This window comes from Lepidochelys olivacea (assembly GCF_965140295.1).
Source record: "Lepidochelys olivacea isolate rLepOli2 genome assembly, chromosome: 14".
In the NCBI taxonomy this organism is placed as follows: Eukaryota; Metazoa; Chordata; order Testudines; family Cheloniidae; genus Lepidochelys; species Lepidochelys olivacea.
In genome coordinates, this window is record NC_140424.1 from 31,227,975 (window position 1) to 31,247,978 (window position 20,004).

Consider the following 20,004-nt stretch of genomic DNA (forward strand, 5'->3'; position numbering starts at 1 on the left):
TCCTTACATTCCAAACTAGTCACATTGAAAGCAGGTGCTATTGGGCTGTTAGGAATACAATCCTGTCCTGATAATGCCTATCACCTCCAGAGAAAGGGAAGTGCCTAGAAAATGTAAAAGGAAACTTAGTTTGATAGCATCCTTTCTGGCATGAACTCACTTATCAATAGCTGGGATGTGAAATCCTCATTTCTGTATTTGTTCTATCACTGTAGTCCCCATTTCCCCATTGTTTGTATAATCTCTGTCTGGTTCTGTGATTGTTTCTGTCTGCTGTATAATTAATTTTGCTGGGTGTAAACTAATTAAAGTGGTGGGATATAATTGGTTAAATAATCATGTTCAATAGGTTAGGATTGGTTAGTTAAATTTCAGTAGGGGGGTGCGGGGCATTCTGGGGTCTGTCCCAATGCCCCGTGATGCATCAAATCGCATCCCAGCAATCCCTGTGCTTCTGTCCACATTTGGCACCATCTTTCAACGTTTTTTCTACTACGCGTTCCGTCTTCCCTTTTGGGCTGCAGGAATGGATCCCGAACCGCTCAGGAATATGCTGCTGGGTCTCGCCAGCATGTCATGAATTGCAGTCAAGTTACTAATATTACTAGTAATATAGGCGGATAGTGTTAGTCCTCCCCCAAAAAAGAGCATCCCTAGGCACGAGAGGCTGAGGCAGCTGGGCTTTGTTTAAGAAATCTGCAAGCTCTTTATCTTTCTAGCGTCACCTCCCACTCGTCTCCTCACTACTTAACCAAGTCCTTTCAGATAATCGGTCTTGAGCTCAGTCTTTTAATAAAGAAACTCAAAAGTAGTCCCCATTGTAGGGTGCTTTTTCACAATAACAGGTGATACAACCCTGGCAAAAAAACACCCATTAAACTCAAAGGCTGTGCGTACCCCATCAACGACGGCATAACCGTCTAGAAAGTAGGGGGCCTACGTGTAATTCCCTACCCTGTAAAGCATGCCGTATCTGTATATTTTCTTTGTTATACAAGAGCCACTGAATAGAGGGGGTCGAATATCTCTTTTTCTGCTTGTGATAGTTGTCTGGACGGAGAAGAGCTACAGTGTTAGGCTGCAAAAACATAGCCATGCAGACAGATGCCAACGTTATCCAGAAAGGATCTATACACAATTTTACCTCTGTGAATTTACCAGGGCCTCTCGCTACAATATCTCCCGTCTCTGACATTCTCATGATCTCTTCTCTGTACAGGATACAGGCCCTTCTCAAAATGTTGACACCCTTCTGAGAATAATACGCGAGCTTTTTCTGCAAGTCAAACATCTCATATCTGTTGTCCCGATACCGGGGAAGAAATCCTGCTTTCTCCATAGGCATCATGCTGTCTACGCCATAGTACTCCACCTTGGACATAGGCCCCACGTAAATTTGGCTTTCTAAAGTGATGAAAAATGTGGGAAATGCCCTTTGCAATCTTCAGACCCCATCACCTGTGGGAGCTTGCTAAGCTTCATGGGCAAGAAGTGTAATGAGTCTATAAAACAAATGCCCAGGGCCTTAACTTCCACACACATTAGTTTACTACCCTGAGTTATCAGTTCTAGGCCCATCTTTTCCTTCAGTAACTGTCTAACAATGAAGTATGCCTCATAATCTTTAGAATTGTGCGCTAGGAACTTAGAATCATAAGAATCATAGAATATCAGGGTTGGAAGGGAGGTCATCTAGTCCAACCCCCTGCTCAAAGCAGGACCGATCCCTGACTAAATCATCCCAGCCAGGGCTTTGTCAAGCCTGACCTTAAAAACTTCTAGGGAAGGAGATTCCACCACCTCCCTAGGTAACACATTCCAGTGTTTCACCACCCTCCTAGTGAAAAGTTTTTCCTAATATCCAACCTAAGTCTCCCCCACCGCAACTTGAGACCATTACTCCTTGTTCTGTCTTGCAGTCCCGGAACTTTCTGCCAATAAAGGTCTTAACAAATGTAGACAGACACTCACCACCCTTAAATTCCCAGGATCGTTCTAGCTTTAGGGACATAGCAAAAATCTAATTGTGCACATGCAGGCCCATCTCCTGCCTGCATTCAAAACTGTAAAAAAATATAATTTCTAATGCTATACATAAAACACAGGTGGCTATCTACATCACTGGTGATCAAACCCCGACACTGCTCACAACGCCTTCTCTTACACCTGTGTCCCTTGTCCACGTAAGACTGACACTGATCACATACAATTTTAGACAGGCATTTGACTTGTTTTTTCGATGCGCAGTCTACTTGTCTCTCTAAACATTCTTTGGAGCAACAATACAGTCTACAGCTAGGACACCTCAGCTGCACACCCACGCTGTCTGAGAACGTTGCACTCAAGCAGAGGCACCAACGATACCTGCAAGAATGGCTATCACTGTACACTGTGTGGTAAAACTCACAATAATTTTTCACACCGAACAGCTTTTTCACATCCAGAACCCCATAATAATGCTCATCATGCAACACGATGAAAAAAGTCTTGGCGTACACTGGAACTCCCATTTAAAAAAAAAAAAAACAGCCACCGTTTGCCGCATAGAGCACCACCTGTATGTTGACTCCTAAATGCTGTTCAAACGCCGCTATGATGCTGAGCATAATCTTTTTTTGATCTGACCACCCCAGTTTCTCATGCAACTTTCTCACCCAGTCTAACAATTCCACGTCTGTTGCTTTACAGTCAGACATGACAGCCAAGAACCCACCCGCAAAACACAGATTAGTACCAGTGTAAGTCAGGTCTACTAAACATGGTCTCTTTTTATGGAGGATTTGACTATAGAGGAAAAAATTCAAAACTCTGCGGCCACTGTATCCCCCGTGTATGGCTTCAACGACCTGCTGAGCTGATTTAATTCTCTCAAGATTGACAAAACAAAATTCTTCACGATACGCCGAACCCCCAAACCTAGGTAATTCCCTTTGACAATTTCTCACTCTCTCTATATACACGTCTGTTTGGGGGGTCTGCATCTGCATTTTCAGGGTTACTTGGGGGTTCCGCTACGGAACCGTCAGCTGCTTTTTCTACATCAGATGCTATTTGAGAGTCAGACTCCAAGGGCCAGCGTGAGGATCATCAGAAGTATACGGGGACCCATCAAGAAAGCCTTCTGGGGAATTTTCTAAACCAGACTCTGTGAGAGTCACCACTGCCCCCAGGTCGGATTCCGCCTCCCCAATCTCAGACACACCAATTTCAGAGCCTCCAGAGTAGGGGGCGTCTCTTTTTGTTTTTTGATCCTCATCACCTCTTTAGCCTTTTTTAAAAAATTTCAGCGACCCTGGCCTGTAACTTTTCGGCAGACGTACGTTTATCCGCCAACACTGCCCGCCCCTTTTGTTTACGCCTTAGCTAATGTGTAGCTTTGAGGATGCCCCTTTTACGAAAGCCCCTTTCCATGACTAGTCATGCCTGCTCAGAACAACCCTCAGAAAAACTGAAGTGTTTTTCAAATTCAGCTGCAAGAGCTTTTGCATTTTTGATGTAGTTTCCAGTCTTCCTTTCTTTGAGAACCTCTGAGGATACAGCGTCCATCAGCTTTCTGAACGAAGCGTCATATTTTTCCCAAATTTTCTAGAATACTGAAGAGCTGTGCCGACCTTATGGAGGTGGGAGAATAGTTCGCGAGAATTGTTGGATACTTCATAAGGAGCTACCCCTGCATCGCTGGAGCTTTCAGTTCTTGGCTTTTTTATTGACAACCACTAAAAAGTTTGCTCCAGGTTTATGAATGGGTGTGTTTTCGCTCACAGTTTTCTCAGGACTTGGTGTGGTGCTGACAGCTGAGGAACTGGAGTTATGTTTGTGTGGGTGCTTTTTACCAAAGTCTTTTGTTTTGTCCTTTGGCTTGACGTATGTGCGCTTTGGACTGTCCTGCTGCTTCGACTGCACTCTTCTGCTGTTTGCGTTGGCGTTGTTGTTGTTGTTAAAGGTATCGGAGCAGATTCCTGGTTCTTTGGTGGTTCTGGTGGAGGTTTCCCTGTAGCTCGGACTACAGCATTGTCAGGAGAACTGCCCATGCCTGATTAAGAAAAACGGAGGTGTTCCAACTTAGCATCAAATAAACATTTTAAAACTTTACCATCTTTCTCACCCACAGCTATGTATTTGCTTAAAATAGAAAAACTCATGAAATAGTCAAAACAATAAGCAAAACATATTTACTGGGCTTCAGCCATCCATCAGCCATTGATGCTGGTGAATTTTCCTTTTCAGATGTCTCTTTTCTTTCTCTTTTGAGCTTGTTTACCCTCTTGTCTAAGAATCTCTCATGTTTTAGAGCAGACAACATTATTATTATAAAACAAATGAAACTGTCTTGTAAAGTTAAAAAATAAAATACTTATTAAGGTGTTTTTCTATTTAAAAAGTCATAGCTTTAAAACAAGGTAATCCACTTCAGGCTGTACAACAAACACAGGTTTTGGTTCATTTCCACCACTAGTGTTTCTCTAAAACCGAGAATTTTATATTTCCACCGTGTACCCAAAAACAAAGTGTGCAATAAAATACCTTTAAAATCCCCCCCATAACTATGTCTTGCATAGGTTCCCTAAATCACCAACAACAATTTAAACACGAACTAATTTTAAAACAAGCCGTTTTAAAAACACATCACATTTTGCAGATTAAAAAACAAACTGTTTTGAAACAAAATACTGTAAAATCCCACGCTTATCTCTTCCATAGGCCCCTAACTCACAATTTAAACATTAAAACCAACTCTTTCAAAAAATATGTTTTAAAACATACACGCACACACTTACCTTGCCGTGGTGAAGTAGAGCTCACATTGAACCTTTTCCCACAGTACATACACTTATAGGGTTTCTGTCCAATGTGGATCTCTGATGATTAACGAGGTCTGAGTTCTGAGCCAAACTTTTCCCATATTCTATACATATGTTTGGTTTCTCCCCTGGGTGTGTGCTTTGGAAAATGAGGCCATTCAGGAAGTCTCCTGCATGGTTAGTGGTTTCACTCCCTTTCTCCCCTTGAGGCTTTTTCTAACTTGCGCGGGCTCTTAGAGTTGTCTCTTTTCAAGACTTTGGGTAACATTCCCTTTGGATTTATTGGTGGCCTCTTGCACTCTCTGTATATGCTGGTAAAGATTCTCCTCCTTATATTCTTTTATGGTCCCATCATATGATGGGCTAAAGAAGGAATGCAGGCAAGAGTCATTCCTTACACTAAGAAAAGGAGTACATGTGGCACCTTAGAGACTAACCAATTTATTTGAGCATAAGCTTTCGTGAGCTACAGCTCACTTCATCGGATGCATACTGTAGAAAATACAGTGAGCGTGTTTTTATACACAGAGACCATGAAAAAATGGGTGTTTATCACTTCAAAAGGTTTTCTCTCCCCCCACCCCACTCTCCTGCTGGTAATAGCTTATCTAAAGTGATCACTCGCCTTACAATGTGTATGCTAATCAAGGTGGGCCATTTCCAGCACAAATCCAGGGTTTAACACGAACGTCTGAGGAACAGTGGGGGGGGGGGGAGGGGGGCAGGAATAAACAAGGGGAAATAGGTTACTTTGCGGAATGACTCAACCACTCCCAGTCGCTATCAAGCCTAAATTAATTGTATCCAATTTGCAAATGAATTCCAATTCAGCAGTCTCTCCTTGAAGTCTGTTTCTGAAGTTTTTCTGTTGTAATATCGCAACTTTCATGACTGTAATCGCGTGACCAAAGAGAATGAAGTGTTCTCCGACTGGTTTATGAATGTTATAATTCTTGACATCTGAGTTTATGCTCCAATAAATTGGTTAGTCTCTAAGATGCCACAAGTACTCCTTTTCTTTTTGCGAATACAGAGTAACACGGCTGCTACTCTGAAACAATTCCTTACACTGGAGAGAAAGGAAACTGTGGAAAGGGATGACACAAACTGTAGCTCTATATATATGTTATACTTTATAATTTCTCACAAATCCTAAATTTACAGAGAAAATCTTAAACCCTCCTAGTAACCGATTCTCTGAACAGAACAGTAGAAAAGAGTAGAATCAAAAGGAGCCACTTTGAGAGATTTCTCTTGACATTGTGCCTGCACACTCCCCCAGCAGCTTGCGGGGAGCTAGGCAGAGGTAGGAACTGTCTTTTTCTCTCTCTGCTCCTCCCCTTGTCCCAGAAAAGTCAATCTACCGTGGGATGCTGCAGGAAATGGGTCTGGGCCGGGCTGGGCGCTGGGTACCTCGCTCCCCACCCCGTCTCCTGCCCTCAGCCTGGGAGACTCAGTCCCTAACTAAATCATCCCAGACAGAGGTTTTTTTCAAGCCTGACCTTCAAAACCTCTAAGGAAGGAGATTCCACTACCTCCCTCGGTAACCCATTCCAGTGCTTCACCACCCTCCTAGTGAAAAAGTTTTTCCTAATAGCCAGCCTAACCCTCCCCCACTGCAACTTGAGACCATTACGCCTCTTTCTGTTATCTGCTACCACGGAGAACAGTCTAGCTCCACCCTCTTTGGAACCCCCTTTCTTCGTTCTTCTCCTCTGCACACGAAGTAATCCCAGTTCCCTCAGCCTTTCCTCATAAGGCTCCAGCCCCCGAGTCATTTTTGTTGCCCTTCACTGGACTCTTTCCCATTTTTCCACATCCTTCTTCCTTTCCACTTTATAGTCCATTCATCCAGCCCATACTTCTTTAACTTGCTGGCAAGAATACTGTGGGAGACCATATCAAAGGCTTTGCTAACTAGTTCACTGCTTTCCCCTCATCCACAGAGCCAGTTATCTCATCGTAGAAGGCAATTAGATTAGTTAGGCATGACTTGCCCTTGGTTAATCCACGCTGACTGTTCCTGCTCAGCAGCTGCTCAGCCAGGAGTTGTGCCTCACAATGAAGGCAGGCATCAGCTTCTGACCCTGGAAGCTCAACTCCTGTTCTCCTAGTCAGAGGAAAGAGAGAGAGCAGCCCTCTCCTCTAGCAATTCCCCAGACTTCCTTTATGGCCTCAACTACCTCAACCGCCTTCCTTTGTACGGAAGATTTGGACAGACTCTTCTGTCCTTCTTTGGGCAGAAATCTTCTCTCCTTCCTGAGTAGAGAGAAACCTCCAGCGCTAATGAATCAGAGACAGAGCCCCAGGGACCTGGGCAGCCCTTGGGGGCCAAGTGCCCATCAGTCCCATGGCCATTCTATGTTGAGACCATAGGTGCTGGAACCAGGGGTCCTTGGGATCCAGCAATACCCTCTGGCTTGAAGTGGTTTCCATTCTACACAGAGTTTATAGTTTGGGTCAGTGGCTCTCAGGACCTCCACTATACAAAGTGTTCGAGCCCCTCTGGGTGAGACCCGAAATAATCCCAGGTCCCTGGAGAATCTCACACAGTTTCATGGAGTCTCATTATTTCCATCGCTGCCTCCTGTGTCCAAGGCTGGGAGGATTCAATGCTGATGTGGCCCCTTCTGTAGCATAGACAGGAGGCTGATGGCAAGTGGCTCTGCATGGGACCATTTGCCTATTAGAGCTACAGAGGGCCCTGAGGCCCATCTGAACACATAACAGATATTGGGATGGACACCTACTTGTCTAGCTGAGGAGCACAGTCTCACCACACATACCCAGAAAGGGAAACGAGAATGCCTGTGAGTGTGCTCTTAATTGATGTCGTCTCCACTGTTTGGTACGGCAGAGAAACTATTACAAACTTGGTCGGTTGTACAAGAGGGGAAACTGAGGTACACCACCTCATGAATTTCCTAAATGACCAGTGAGTGGGGTAGCTCAGTAGCCTGACTATAGAACAAAATAAGGACAGCTTGGAGGTAATTCTTCTGGTTTTTTTTCTGCAATTAGCAAGGAAATTTGTAAAAGGAAGTAGTAGTATTATTAAGCAATAATCTGTCCCCACTAGGGGGTGGTGGAAATTGTTTCTTTTGTTTTTCAGACACTCTACAAGCAAGCTGGCGCCTGCAGAAGAATAACCTGTCAGAATACCATGGATCTATGTTTTGTGTTGTTTTGTGTGTGGTGTTTGTCTTGTTGCTAGCATTGTTGTGTTTCAATAAACAAGAAACCTCATGACATGGGTAGGGGATGGCTTCAGAAGGCTGACCTTGGTGGGGAGATGTGTATGGGAATGCAGAATGCCCAACTAGGAGGCAAGCACCTGTGTACTAGCTACCGTGGTGCCTGGAAATGGAATGGCAACTAAGGTGGTCCCCACAAGAAATAATATAGAAATAATGAGAAGGAGCTTACTGGGAATCAATGGAGGGGTGTGTAAAATAGTGTAAATCAACAGAAGGTGTTTGGATGTGCCCCTCTCCTGTGACTATGGAGGAGCAGGATCAATGGCCTGTGCAAGGGGTGGACAATTGGGTGTACAAGGTGTTTTGCTGGGAACATACATATTACTAAGGGCACAATTACACCAGCCCATAATCAAACTATACACAGCTACATGCTGCTATCTGGACTATGGTGCACAAATGCATCTGTAAATCTTATTGCTGTAAATACTCAAACCAGGGCATATCGCCTGATTCCATACCAAGTGGTTAAGCTGGTTTGGACAATATCCCATTTCTCTGTGAACATTCAATGGACTTATGATAGGGACAAAAGCATGTAAAACCTGCAGGGACAGCTTTTTGCAACTGCCAGCAACTGGACACATAAGATCATGACCCTGTCGAAGGAGGAGAGGCAGTGTTTTGGTGGCGGCTCGGCTGTTGGACCATACTGCAGTGGTCAGGACTCGGTGTTGCTGTGGATTTTGTATTGTTAACTGTACTTGTGTTACGTTGCATATAGAGATAACCTATAAGTAATGTAGTAAGCCCTCCCCACCCCGCAGTGTACTAGGCAACCCGGACCCAACCTTCTCGGGCCCACTGTAATGGGAAGTCTGGGAACACTAATTGGAATAGGTGTGGTATGCCTGCACGAGAGAGGGTGCAGGGCACTATACTACACAAGGGGCAGTGGCATAAATGGAATATCGACACCTTCCACCTTGATGCCTGGCCTTATCAGGAAATGTGTCGCTATATGTCCTATGCTTTTCCAGGGATACCTGGGCAGGAGGATCCCGAAAAAAAAGGCTGGGAGTGTTAGGATATAGCTAGTCAGGCCTGTCTGTAAAGGCATATACTCTAAGAATTTAGGTGTATTCTTATCCCTTAGCTAGTTATAGAGGTATAAAAGAAAGAATCAAAATCACTGTCTGCCGTGGTAAGTGCCTGCTCTTACTGGTTCAGAGTAGCAGCCGTGTTAGTCTGTATTCGCAAAAAGAAAAGGAGTACTAGTGGCACCTTAGAGACTAACCGATTTATTTGAGCATAAGCTTTCGTGAGCTACAGCATCCGACGAAGTGAGCTGGAGCTCACGAAAGCTTATGCTCAAATAATTTGGTTAGTCTCTAAGGTGCCACTAGTACTCCTTTTCTTTTTTCTCTTACTGTGACAGTCTGAGGCCCTGTTCTTAGGCTAAGATCTTTGGCTAAGCAGCAGAGGCAGCCATAAGCTGGGAAGCGAACGGTCACATCCTTACATTCCAAACTAGTCACATTGAAAGCAGGTGCTATTGGGCTGTTAGGAATACAATCCTGTCCTGATAATGCCTATCACCTCCAGAGAAAGGGAAGTGCCTAGAAAATGTAAAAGGAAACTTAGTTTGATAGCATCCTTTCTGGCATGAACTCACTTATCAATAGCTGGGATGTGAAATCCTCATTTCTGTATTTGTTCTATCACTGTAGTCCCCATTTCCCCATTGTTTGTATAATCTCTGTCTGGTTCTGTGATTGTTTCTGTCTGCTGTATAATTAATTTTGCTGGGTGTAAACTAATTAAAGTGGTGGGATATAATTGGTTAAATAATCATGTTCAATAGGTTAGGATTGGTTAGTTAAATTTCAGTAGGGGGGTGCGGGGCATTCTGGGGTCTGTCCCAATGCCCCGTGATGCATCAAATCGCATCCCAGCAATCCCTGTGCTTCTGTCCACATTTGGCACCATCTTTCAACGTTTTTTCTACTACGCGTTCCGTCTTCCCTTTTGGGCTGCAGGAATGGATCCCGAACCGCTCAGGAATATGCTGCTGGGTCTCGCCAGCATGTCATGAATTGCAGTCAAGTTACTAATATTACTAGTAATATAGGCGGATAGTGTTAGTCCTCCCCCAAAAAAGAGCATCCCTAGGCACGAGAGGCTGAGGCAGCTGGGCTTTGTTTAAGAAATCTGCAAGCTCTTTATCTTTCTAGCGTCACCTCCCACTCGTCTCCTCACTACTTAACCAAGTCCTTTCAGATAATCGGTCTTGAGCTCAGTCTTTTAATAAAGAAACTCAAAAGTAGTCCCCATTGTAGGGTGCTTTTTCACAATAACAGGTGATACAACCCTGGCAAAAAAACACCCATTAAACTCAAAGGCTGTGCGTACCCCATCAACGACGGCATAACCGTCTAGAAAGTAGGGGGCCTACGTGTAATTCCCTACCCTGTAAAGCATGCCGTATCTGTATATTTTCTTTGTTATACAAGAGCCACTGAATAGAGGGGGTCGAATATCTCTTTTTCTGCTTGTGATAGTTGTCTGGACGGAGAAGAGCTACAGTGTTAGGCTGCAAAAACATAGCCATGCAGACAGATGCCAACGTTATCCAGAAAGGATCTATACACAATTTTACCTCTGTGAATTTACCAGGGCCTCTCGCTACAATATCTCCCGTCTCTGACATTCTCATGATCTCTTCTCTGTACAGGATACAGGCCCTTCTCAAAATGTTGACACCCTTCTGAGAATAATACGCGAGCTTTTTCTGCAAGTCAAACATCTCATATCTGTTGTCCCGATACCGGGGAAGAAATCCTGCTTTCTCCATAGGCATCATGCTGTCTACGCCATAGTACTCCACCTTGGACATAGGCCCCACGTAAATTTGGCTTTCTAAAGTGATGAAAAATGTGGGAAATGCCCTTTGCAATCTTCAGACCCCATCACCTGTGGGAGCTTGCTAAGCTTCATGGGCAAGAAGTGTAATGAGTCTATAAAACAAATGCCCAGGGCCTTAACTTCCACACACATTAGTTTACTACCCTGAGTTATCAGTTCTAGGCCCATCTTTTCCTTCAGTAACTGTCTAACAATGAAGTATGCCTCATAATCTTTAGAATTGTGCGCTAGGAACTTAGAATCATAAGAATCATAGAATATCAGGGTTGGAAGGGAGGTCATCTAGTCCAACCCCCTGCTCAAAGCAGGACCGATCCCTGACTAAATCATCCCAGCCAGGGCTTTGTCAAGCCTGACCTTAAAAACTTCTAGGGAAGGAGATTCCACCACCTCCCTAGGTAACACATTCCAGTGTTTCACCACCCTCCTAGTGAAAAGTTTTTCCTAATATCCAACCTAAGTCTCCCCCACCGCAACTTGAGACCATTACTCCTTGTTCTGTCTTGCAGTCCCGGAACTTTCTGCCAATAAAGGTCTTAACAAATGTAGACAGACACTCACCACCCTTAAATTCCCAGGATCGTTCTAGCTTTAGGGACATAGCAAAAATCTAATTGTGCACATGCAGGCCCATCTCCTGCCTGCATTCAAAACTGTAAAAAAATATAATTTCTAATGCTATACATAAAACACAGGTGGCTATCTACATCACTGGTGATCAAACCCCGACACTGCTCACAACGCCTTCTCTTACACCTGTGTCCCTTGTCCACGTAAGACTGACACTGATCACATACAATTTTAGACAGGCATTTGACTTGTTTTTTCGATGCGCAGTCTACTTGTCTCTCTAAACATTCTTTGGAGCAACAATACAGTCTACAGCTAGGACACCTCAGCTGCACACCCACGCTGTCTGAGAACGTTGCACTCAAGCAGAGGCACCAACGATACCTGCAAGAATGGCTATCACTGTACACTGTGTGGTAAAACTCACAATAATTTTTCACACCGAACAGCTTTTTCACATCCAGAACCCCATAATAATGCTCATCATGCAACACGATGAAAAAAGTCTTGGCGTACACTGGAACTCCCATTTAAAAAAAAAAAAAACAGCCACCGTTTGCCGCATAGAGCACCACCTGTATGTTGACTCCTAAATGCTGTTCAAACGCCGCTATGATGCTGAGCATAATCTTTTTTTGATCTGACCACCCCAGTTTCTCATGCAACTTTCTCACCCAGTCTAACAATTCCACGTCTGTTGCTTTACAGTCAGACATGACAGCCAAGAACCCACCCGCAAAACACAGATTAGTACCAGTGTAAGTCAGGTCTACTAAACATGGTCTCTTTTTATGGAGGATTTGACTATAGAGGAAAAAATTCAAAACTCTGCGGCCACTGTATCCCCCGTGTATGGCTTCAACGACCTGCTGAGCTGATTTAATTCTCTCAAGATTGACAAAACAAAATTCTTCACGATACGCCGAACCCCCAAACCTAGGTAATTCCCTTTGACAATTTCTCACTCTCTCTATATACACGTCTGTTTGGGGGGTCTGCATCTGCATTTTCAGGGTTACTTGGGGGTTCCGCTACGGAACCGTCAGCTGCTTTTTCTACATCAGATGCTATTTGAGAGTCAGACTCCAAGGGCCAGCGTGAGGATCATCAGAAGTATACGGGGACCCATCAAGAAAGCCTTCTGGGGAATTTTCTAAACCAGACTCTGTGAGAGTCACCACTGCCCCCAGGTCGGATTCCGCCTCCCCAATCTCAGACACACCAATTTCAGAGCCTCCAGAGTAGGGGGCGTCTCTTTTTGTTTTTTGATCCTCATCACCTCTTTAGCCTTTTTTAAAAAATTTCAGCGACCCTGGCCTGTAACTTTTCGGCAGACGTACGTTTATCCGCCAACACTGCCCGCCCCTTTTGTTTACGCCTTAGCTAATGTGTAGCTTTGAGGATGCCCCTTTTACGAAAGCCCCTTTCCATGACTAGTCATGCCTGCTCAGAACAACCCTCAGAAAAACTGAAGTGTTTTTCAAATTCAGCTGCAAGAGCTTTTGCATTTTTGATGTAGTTTCCAGTCTTCCTTTCTTTGAGAACCTCTGAGGATACAGCGTCCATCAGCTTTCTGAACGAAGCGTCATATTTTTCCCAAATTTTCTAGAATACTGAAGAGCTGTGCCGACCTTATGGAGGTGGGAGAATAGTTCGCGAGAATTGTTGGATACTTCATAAGGAGCTACCCCTGCATCGCTGGAGCTTTCAGTTCTTGGCTTTTTTATTGACAACCACTAAAAAGTTTGCTCCAGGTTTATGAATGGGTGTGTTTTCGCTCACAGTTTTCTCAGGACTTGGTGTGGTGCTGACAGCTGAGGAACTGGAGTTATGTTTGTGTGGGTGCTTTTTACCAAAGTCTTTTGTTTTGTCCTTTGGCTTGACGTATGTGCGCTTTGGACTGTCCTGCTGCTTCGACTGCACTCTTCTGCTGTTTGCGTTGGCGTTGTTGTTGTTGTTAAAGGTATCGGAGCAGATTCCTGGTTCTTTGGTGGTTCTGGTGGAGGTTTCCCTGTAGCTCGGACTACAGCATTGTCAGGAGAACTGCCCATGCCTGATTAAGAAAAACGGAGGTGTTCCAACTTAGCATCAAATAAACATTTTAAAACTTTACCATCTTTCTCACCCACAGCTATGTATTTGCTTAAAATAGAAAAACTCATGAAATAGTCAAAACAATAAGCAAAACATATTTACTGGGCTTCAGCCATCCATCAGCCATTGATGCTGGTGAATTTTCCTTTTCAGATGTCTCTTTTCTTTCTCTTTTGAGCTTGTTTACCCTCTTGTCTAAGAATCTCTCATGTTTTAGAGCAGACAACATTATTATTATAAAACAAATGAAACTGTCTTGTAAAGTTAAAAAATAAAATACTTATTAAGGTGTTTTTCTATTTAAAAAGTCATAGCTTTAAAACAAGGTAATCCACTTCAGGCTGTACAACAAACACAGGTTTTGGTTCATTTCCACCACTAGTGTTTCTCTAAAACCGAGAATTTTATATTTCCACCATGTACCCAAAAACAAAGTGTGCAATAAAATACCTTTAAAATCCCCCCCATAACTATGTCTTGCATAGGTTCCCTAAATCACCAACAACAATTTAAACACGAACTAATTTTAAAACAAGCCGTTTTAAAAACACATCACATTTTGCAGATTAAAAAACAAACTGTTTTGAAACAAAATACTGTAAAATCCCACGCTTATCTCTTCCATAGGCCCCTAACTCACAATTTAAACATTAAAACTAACTCTTTCAAAAAATATGTTTTAAAACATACACGCACACACTTACCTTGCCGTGGTGAAGTAGAGCTCACATTGAACCTTTTCCCACAGTACATACACTTATAGGGTTTCTGTCCAATGTGGATCTCTGATGATTAACGAGGTCTGAGTTCTGAGCCAAACTTTTCCCATATTCTATACATATGTTTGGTTTCTCCCCTGGGTGTGTGCTTTGGAAAATGAGGCCATTCAGGAAGTCTCCTGCATGGTTAGTGGTTTCACTCCCTTTCTCCCCTTGAGGCTTTTTCTAACTTGCGCGGGCTCTTAGAGTTGTCTCTTTTCAAGACTTTGGGTAACATTCCCTTTGGATTTATTGGTGGCCTCTTGCACTCTCTGTATATGCTGGTAAAGATTCTCCTCCTTATATTCTTTTATGGTCCCATCATATGATGGGCTAAAGAAGGAATGCAGGCAAGAGTCATTCCTTACACTAAGAAAAGGAGTACATGTGGCACCTTAGAGACTAACCAATTTATTTGAGCATAAGCTTTCGTGAGCTACAGCTCACTTCATCGGATGCATACTGTAGAAAATACAGTGAGCGTGTTTTTATACACAGAGACCATGAAAAAATGGGTGTTTATCACTTCAAAAGGTTTTCTCTCCCCCCACCCCACTCTCCTGCTGGTAATAGCTTATCTAAAGTGATCACTCGCCTTACAATGTGTATGCTAATCAAGGTGGGCCATTTCCAGCACAAATCCAGGGTTTAACACGAACGTCTGAGGAACAGTGGGGGGGGGGAGGGGGCAGGAATAAACAAGGGGAAATAGGTTACTTTGCGGAATGACTCAACCACTCCCAGTCGCTATCAAGCCTAAATTAATTGTATCCAATTTGCAAATGAATTCCAATTCAGCAGTCTCTCCTTGAAGTCTGTTTCTGAAGTTTTTCTGTTGTAATATCGCAACTTTCATGACTGTAATCGCGTGACCAAAGAGAATGAAGTGTTCTCCGACTGGTTTATGAATGTTATAATTCTTGACATCTGAGTTTATGCTCCAATAAATTGGTTAGTCTCTAAGATGCCACAAGTACTCCTTTTCTTTTTGCGAATACAGAGTAACACGGCTGCTACTCTGAAACAATTCCTTACACTGGAGAGAAAGGAAACTGTGGAAAGGGATGACACAAACTGTAGCTCTATATATATGTTATACTTTATAATTTCTCACAAATCCTAAATTTACAGAGAAAATCTTAAACCCGCCTAGTAACCGATTCTCTGAACAGAACAGTAGAAAAGAGTAGAATCAAAAGGAGCCACTTTGAGAGATTTCTCTTGACATTGTGCCTGCACACTCCCCCAGCAGCTTGCGGGGAGCTAGGCAGAGGTAGGAACTGTCTTTTTCTCTCTCTGCTCCTCCCCTTGTCCCAGAAAAGTCAATCTACCGTGGGATGCTGCAGGAAATGGGTCTGGGCCGGGCTGGGCGCTGGGTACCTCGCTCCCCACCCCGTCTCCTGCCCTCAGCCTGGGAGACTCAGTCCCTAACTAAATCATCCCAGACAGAGGTTTTTTTCAAGCCTGACCTTCAAAACCTCTAAGGAAGGAGATTCCACTACCTCCCTCGGTAACCCATTCCAGTGCTTCACCACCCTCCTAGTGAAAAAGTTTTTCCTAATAGCCAGCCTAACCCTCCCCCACTGCAACTTGAGACCATTACGCCTCTTTCTGTTATCTGCTACCACGGAGAACAGTCTAGCTCCACCCTCTTTGGAACCCCCTTTCTTCGTTCTTCTCCTCTGCACACGAAGTAATCCCAGTTCCCTCAGCCTTTCCTCATAAGGCTCCAGCCCCCGAGTCATTTTTGTTGCCCTTCACTGGACTCTTTCCCATTTTTCCACATCCTTCTTCCTTTCCACTTTATAGTCCATTCATCCAGCCCATACTTCTTTAACTTGCTGGCAAGAATACTGTGGGAGACCATATCAAAGGCTTTGCTAACTAGTTCACTGCTTTCCTCTCATCCACAGAGCCAGTTATCTCATCGTAGAAGGCAATTAGATTAGTTAGGCATGACTTGCCCTTGGTTAATCCACGCTGACTGTTCCTGCTCAGCAGCTAAGCTCAGCCAGGAGTTGTGCCTCACAATGAAGGCAGGCATCAGCTTCTGACCCTGGAAGCTCAACTCCTGTTCTCCTAGTCAGAGGAAAGAGAGAGAGCAGCCCTCTCCTCTAGCAATTCCCCAGACTTCCTTTATGGCCTCAACTACCTCAACCGCCTTCCTTTGTACGGAAGATTTGGACAGACTCTTCTGTCCTTCTTTGGGCAGAAATCTTCTCTCCTTCCTGAGTAGAGAGAAACCTCCAGCGCTAATGAATCAGAGACAGAGCCCCAGGGACCTGGGCAGCCCTTGGGGGCCAAGTGCCCATCAGTCCCATGGCCATTCTATGTTGAGACCATAGGTGCTGGAACCAGGGGTCCTTGGGATCCAGCAATACCCTCTGGCTTGAAGTGGTTTCCATTCTACACAGAGTTTATAGTTTGGGTCAGTGGCTCTCAGGACCTCCACTATACAAAGTGTTCGAGCCCCTCTGGGTGAGACCCGAAATAATCCCAGGTCCCTGGAGAATCTCACACAGTTTCATGGAGTGTCATTATTTCCATCGCTGCCTCCTGTGTCCAAGGCTGGGAGGATTCAATGCTGATGTGGCCCCTTCTGTAGCATAGACAGGAGGCTGATGGCAAGTGGCTCTGCATGGGACCATTTGCCTATTAGAGCTACAGAGGGCCCTGAGGCCCATCTGAACACATAACAGATATTGGGATGGACACCTACTTGTCTAGCTGAGGAGCACAGTCTCACCACACATACCCAGAAAGGGAAACGAGAATGCCTGTGAGTGTGCTCTTAATTGATGTCGTCTCCACTGTTTGGTACGGCAGAGAAACTATTACAAACTTGGTCGGTTGTACAAGAGGGGAAACTGAGGTACACCACCTCATGAATTTCCTAAATGACCAGTGAGTGGGGTAGCTCAGTAGCCTGACTATAGAACAAAATAAGGACAGCTTGGAGGTAATTCTTCTGGTTTTTTTTCTGCAATTAGCAAGGAAATTTGTAAAAGGAAGTAGTAGTATTATTAAGCAATAATCTGTCCCCACTAGGGGGTGGTGGAAATTGTTTCTTTTGTTTTTCAGACACTCTACAAGCAAGCTGGCGCCTGCAGAAGAATAACCTGTCAGAATACCATGGATCTATGTTTTGTGTTGTTTTGTGTGTGGTGTTTGTCTTGTTGCTAGCATTGTTGTGTTTCAATAAACAAGAAACCTCATGACATGGGTAGGGGATGGCTTCAGAAGGCTGACCTTGGTGGGGAGATGTGTATGGGAATGCAGAATGCCCAACTAGGAGGCAAGCACCTGTGTACTAGCTACCGTGGTGCCTGGAAATGGAATGGCAACTAAGGTGGTCCCCACAAGAAATAATATAGAAATAATGAGAAGGAGCTTACTGGGAATCAATGGAGGGGTGTGTAAAATAGTGTAAATCAACAGAAGGTGTTTGGCTGTGCCCCTCTCCTGTGACTATGGAGGAGCAGGATCAATGGCCTGTGCAAGGGGTGGACAATTGGGTGTACAAGGTGTTTTGCTGGGAACATACATATTACTAAGGGCACAATTACACCAGCCCATAATCAAACTATACACAGCTACATGCTGCTATCTGGACTATGGTGCACAAATGCATCTGTAAATCTTATTGCTGTAAATACTCAAACCAGGGCATATCGCCTGATTCCATACCAAGTGGTTAAGCTGGTTTGGACAATATCCCATTTCTCTGTGAACATTCAATGGACTTATGATAGGGACAAAAGCATGTAAAACCTGCAGGGACAGCTTTTTGCAACTGCCAGCAACTGGACACATAAGATCATGACCCTGTCGAAGGAGGAGAGGCAGTGTTTTGGTGGCGGCTCGGCTGTTGGACCATACTGCAGTGGTCAGGACTCGGTGTTGCTGTGGATTTTGTATTGTTAACTGTACTTGTGTTACGTTGCATATAGAGATAACCTATAAGTAATGTAGTAAGCCCTCCCCACCCCGCAGTGTACTAGGCAACCCGGACCCAACCTTCTCGGGCCCACTGTAATGGGAAGTCTGGGAACACTAATTGGAATAGGTGTGGTATGCCTGCACGAGAGAGGGTGCAGGGCACTATACTACACAAGGGGCAGTGGCATAAATGGAATATCGACACCTTCCACCTTGATGCCTGGCCTTATCAGGAAATGTGTCGCTATATGTCCTATGCTTTTCCAGGGATACCTGGGCAGGAGGATCCCGAAAAAAAAGGCTGGGAGTGTTAGGATATAGCTAGTCAGGCCTGTCTGTAAAGGCATATACTCTAAGAATTTAGGTGTATTCTTATCCCTTAGCTAGTTATAGAGGTATAAAAGAAAGAATCAAAATCACTGTCTGCCGTGGTAAGTGCCTGCTCTTACTGGTTCAGAGTAGCAGCCGTGTTAGTCTGTATTCGCAAAAAGAAAAGGAGTACTAGTGGCACCTTAGAGACTAACCGATTTATTTGAGCATAAGCTTTCGTGAGCTACAGCATCCGACGAAGTGAGCTGGAGCTCACGAAAGCTTATGCTCAAATAATTTGGTTAGTCTCTAAGGTGCCACTAGTACTCCTTTTCTTTTTTCTCTTACTGTGACAGTCTGAGGCCCTGTTCTTAGGCTAAGATCTTTGGCTAAGCAGCAGAGGCAGCCATAAGCTGGGAAGCGAACGGTCACATCCTTACATTCCAAACTAGTCACATTGAAAGCAGGTGCTATTGGGCTGTTAGGAATACAATCCTGTCCTGATAATGCCTATCACCTCCAGAGAAAGGGAAGTGCCTAGAAAATGTAAAAGGAAACTTAGTTTGATAGCATCCTTTCTGGCATGAACTCACTTATCAATAGCTGGGATGTGAAATCCTCATTTCTGTATTTGTTCTATCACTGTAGTCCCCATTTCCCCATTGTTTGTATAATCTCTGTCTGGTTCTGTGATTGTTTCTGTCTGCTGTATAATTAATTTTGCTGGGTGTAAACTAATTAAAGTGGTGGGATATAATTGGTTAAATAATCATGTTCAATAGGTTAGGATTGGTTAGTTAAATTTCAGTAGGGGGGTGCGGGGCATTCTGGGGTCTGTCCCAATGCCCCGTGATGCATCAAATCGCATCCCAGCAATCCCTGTGCTTCTGTCCACATTTGGCACCATCTTTCAACGTTTTTTCTACTACGCGTTCCGTCTTCCCTTTTGGGCTGCAGGAATGGATCCCGAACCGCTCAGGAATATGCTGCTGGGTCTCGCCAGCATGTCATGAATTGCAGTCAAGTTACTAATATTACTAGTAATATAGGCGGATAGTGTTAGTCCTCCCCCAAAAAAGAGCATCCCTAGGCACGAGAGGCTGAGGCAGCTGGGCTTTGTTTAAGAAATCTGCAAGCTCTTTATCTTTCTAGCGTCACCTCCCACTCGTCTCCTCACTACTTAACCAAGTCCTTTCAGATAATCGGTCTTGAGCTCAGTCTTTTAATAAAGAAACTCAAAAGTAGTCCCCATTGTAGGGTGCTTTTTCACAATAACAGGTGATACAACCCTGGCAAAAAAACACCCATTAAACTCAAAGGCTGTGCGTACCCCATCAACGACGGCATAACCGTCTAGAAAGTAGGGGGCCTACGTGTAATTCCCTACCCTGTAAAGCATGCCGTATCTGT

The 20,004-nt window shown here is 44.2% G+C and overlaps 2 long non-coding RNA genes across 2 annotated transcripts; both read right to left on the reverse strand.

The window, feature by feature from the left end:
- Window positions 1–2,743: 2,743 nt before the first annotated feature.
- Window positions 2,744–9,284, reverse strand: LOC311530719. Its single transcript, XR_014714077.1, has 2 exons — window positions 4,779–9,284; window positions 2,744–4,033 (listed from the first exon to the last, which is right to left on the reverse strand). It is a non-coding gene; the product is annotated as an uncharacterized lncRNA (long non-coding RNA).
- Window positions 9,285–12,257: 2,973 nt separating this feature from the next.
- Window positions 12,258–15,439, reverse strand: LOC311530745. Its single transcript, XR_014714087.1, has 2 exons — window positions 14,293–15,439; window positions 12,258–13,547 (listed from the first exon to the last, which is right to left on the reverse strand). It is a non-coding gene; the product is annotated as an uncharacterized lncRNA (long non-coding RNA).
- Between the last annotated feature and the right edge of the window lie 4,565 nt (window positions 15,440–20,004).